We start from the raw sequence: 3,913 nt of genomic DNA on the forward strand, positions 1-3,913 counted from the left end.
GATATACATTATGAGCCTATGGCCACTGTTTATGATCATCCACATAGCAATGTCTTAGAGAGAAGTTGATTCAAACCACACAAACAATTCCAATCTCTCATTATTTTCAAAGAACTGGGCAGAGAGAGGGAGAATCTGGGTATAAGACTCCATGAGGAAAACAGAAAAAACAGATAAACATGAGAAGGCTTAAAATGAGAATGGCAACAGAGCTTGGAGGAATTTACCAGGTTGACTAGAATAGCAGTGCGGTTCCCAGTGGAGCTTCTGTGCTGTTACATGAATCTCTTCCCTCAGTTATTGGATTTGTCAGAGGTGGGAACATGAATTAAGATGGATCAATGGGAGTCTTCCCAGAATTTTCAGACTGGGAATCAAGAAAGAACCAAAATATTCTGTCTCCAATAACTAAATGACCTAGAGAAGCAGAGGGTGGTCAACAAAGACAGTGAAAACGAGGATGCAGTTACTTAAGATGGAAAAAGACTCTTTACAGATTTGCATATAATCCTCTCAAAGGGGCCATGCTAATCTCTTCTGTATCATTCCAATTTTAATATATGTGTTGCCAAAGCAAGCACTGGAAAAGGCAGAATTTAAGTCCTGGTTCAATTAAGCTCTGAGATGCCACTGTATTACTGCCCTTTGCAAGAATTTTTTTTTCTTTCCTTGTTATACTCTTTAAGGCTAGTCAAGTTCATTCTTGAAACCAAAAGAGTTTTAAGGAGGACAGTTATCAAAGCCTGCTGAACCTCTGCAATGACTGCATCACATGTTTCTGATTTTCCTTTAGCACTGCTGGATGATGTGTCCCTGGGGTAACAAGGACATTTTGCTTATTTTTATGCTCTTTGCAAACTAGCGCAATGCCTGTCATGGAGAAGGTGCCAAGCAAGCATGCATTAGGTTGGTTTCTTGCAGCACACTCCAGTGGCCCAGATTTGTTATTTATCAGTCCAATTAGTGTCTTATCACTAATGAGTTGTAGTGGAGGTTTGACCAAGATGTCTGAACTAGAATGTGACCAAAGAGGTCTGGGCTTGATCTTGGCTCTTCCACCAAACAGCTTTCCTTTGTAATATATATTTTTGAGGATGTTGTACATGCAAAGCGGGTGCTCAACCACTGAGCTACATCCACTCTCCAATGAAAGAGTTGGTTTTTACATTGGTTTCTTTGCTTGTTTTTAGGAGGTACTGGGGATTGAACCTGGAACTTTGAACATGGGAAGCAGGCACTCAATCACTTGAGCTACATCTGCTCCCCCCATTGTCATATTTTGATCTCCATTTCTCATTGCTCCTGCTGAATACTAAAATGATGAGGCTATTTTTTTTAATAGCAAAAAAAGAATGACTAATAATTTTATTAAGGGTTTTAAATATCTACAAAAATAAACCGAGCAGTGAACTTCAACAAATCATAACCTTCCAATACCCAGACTGGTTACAATGCAACATGCCTACCTATTACCTGCAGAATTCCCTGTTCCATGTAAGGAACAAATCAAACAAGTGGCCATTTCTCAAAAGTCACTGTAGATGAGACCAGTTCAGTATACAGGATATACAGAAGCCTTCTGTGAGTAAAAAACAAACAAAGAAACAAAGAAAACCAATAAACCCCACAAAACCTAAATCAACATTTTTTAGAGAGAACAAGAGAAAGGAGTGATAACATTAATTGCAATGATTTTCCTTTACATGCAATATATGCATTTTTTAATCTCAGAGAAACAAGAAATAATTTTGTAGAGCTAAGTTTGTTTTGCATGAGCGCAAATGAATATATATATATATTTCTTATACTATTAAATTATAGATATTTTCCCATTCAAAAGTGTTGCCAGCAGTGGGTTTTCCAGGTTCTTGGCTACATCTCAAGAAAGAATTCAGAGATGTGCCAGAGAGTAAACGGTTTAATGAGAAATGAAAATAAGGGAGAGTACACACCCAAGACTTGGGTGTAGTTGTGCTCCAGGGCGAAATGTGTGCTGGGGCTGGGGAGGCAACCTTATTTAAGGCAGGCCTCCCCACTCGCCTTCCTTCCTTCCTCCATATAAATGAAGGCTTGTGGGTTCTGAGTAAGCAGAAGAAGGATTGGAAACACAATGGTTTCATTGGTTCTGAGTGTCTGTTGGCCTGAGCCGGGTAAGGGGAAGAGGAGCGAATGGGTTATCTACTGTCTTCAGGTATTTGGCCTTGGGCAGTTGACTCCTCCCTTGTTGTTGCATCCAAAGGTGGGTGCCCGGAGCAGGAGTTTTACACAGAACTATTTGTGCTTATTGCCCTAGAGCTTTCCTAGGGCACCTTTTCCCCCCAGGTCCATGTTCTGATCCGTCTTAAAAGCTTTGTGTTAAACGGTAAAATGACATCCAAGTGGATGATGCTGTTTTTGCTTAGATTTTTAAAAACGCACAGTTAAAAATTAACATCCTTCTCTAAATATACAGAAGAAAAAAGGGAAAATTAAAAAAAGTAAAACTTGGCCTTTAAGTGGTGAAACATTTTGAAGCTGGCTAGTAAGACAGGGAATCAATAGACGGATCTGGAACCTGGCAGTGTCCCTGTGGCCGTCAAAACCCCCAAGATGGCTGCTGGAAGACCCCCTCTCCCCCTCCCCATACACAAGATTCTGCCACTCAGAAAAAGATTTCCTCCAGAAGCCGGGAGAAACCCCAATATCCCCTAAGGACTTTATCATTGGGCCCTCCTGGGGGATTGATAAGTGGGGTAATGTTGGAGAAAAACAGCATTCACTGGGACACAGAGACCAATTGACCACAGGCAGAAAATGTATTTATTGAGAAGCTCTCCCAATGGAGGGGGTCTGAAGAGAGACTTCAGCCCACTCATGGAAGGTGCAGATGTGAATTTATACAGTACATCAATAGGTGGGGAAATGTTAGTTCATGGGGAGGGGGTTAGGGTCCAGAGTACAGCCTTGGGTCAATAAAGGTTGTAAAAGTGAATTCTTCTTGTGTGTGGCTTGGGGGTGGTGGGCTAGGGAGTAGGGTTTTCTTGGAATGCAGGAGGGTTTGATAGGGGTGAGGGTCCTTATCTGCTCCATTCCCACAGTGATATGGCTCATTCTTGGGGGGAGAGATGCTGTCTTCCATAGGTAGGCGCCTTGGTCAGTTGATCGGAATGGAGCCACAGCCTTATGACCTGGTAATCATTGCAAACCTCCAACAGGGAATCAATCAAAACAGCAAACAGCTGGGACTTCTCCCCTGCCATTAGTGAAGCAGTGGAATAATTAATGGTCCAAAAAGTAAGTGCAAAGTCTGAACTTGCTCTCTCGCCTTTGGACCCCAGCTCTTGCCTTCGCCATGTCCGTGTGCCTGTTCCTGCCCTCTGTGCCCTGCTCTCGCCATTTTTCCCCTTTCATGGCCATGGAAGTAAAACCTGGGGCTCTGTAATGGGAAACTGTAGACTGTAAATCAGCTTGCTTTATCGCTTTTCAGCCCCTTCCTCTCTACCTGGGACCTCTGCTCTGTTATTTCCTCCCATTTCTCTTCCCTCCCTACCTTAATAAATTACTGGCCTAACTCACCCGATGTGCTCTTGAAATTCATTTCTGTAGCATAGTCAATAACCTAGACAAAACCCGGTAACATATTTTACCTGATCAGAAAGTGAAGTTAGTGTTAGCAACAATATTGTTACCGGATTCCCTCTAGGTGCTTGGCTATGTTACATAAAAGAATTTAAGAACATGCCAGTTTAGCTAGGCCAGTAGTTTATTAAGGAATGAGAGAATAGAAGTGGGAGAAAATAACAGATTATGGATCCTAGGGATACTTGCGAGCTGGTCCAGGAAGAAAAAGGGGGAAAGGGACAGATTTTACCTCTGTACTTGCACTTTAAACCATTACTTATTCCTCCCACTTGCTAATATTTGGGGGATCCCA

The 3,913-nt window shown here is 42.1% G+C and overlaps 1 non-coding gene across 1 annotated transcript; it reads right to left on the reverse strand.

The window, feature by feature from the left end:
* Nucleotides 1-471: 471 nt before the first annotated feature.
* On the reverse strand, nucleotides 472-581 carry LOC111765468 (U6 spliceosomal RNA). Its single transcript, XR_002797798.1, has one exon. It is a non-coding gene; the product is annotated as a U6 spliceosomal RNA (small nuclear RNA).
* Between the last annotated feature and the right edge of the window lie 3,332 nt (nucleotides 582-3,913).

The sequence above is a fragment of the Dasypus novemcinctus genome, chromosome 4, assembly GCF_030445035.2.
Source record: "Dasypus novemcinctus isolate mDasNov1 chromosome 4, mDasNov1.1.hap2, whole genome shotgun sequence".
In the NCBI taxonomy this organism is placed as follows: Eukaryota; Metazoa; Chordata; class Mammalia; order Cingulata; family Dasypodidae; genus Dasypus; species Dasypus novemcinctus.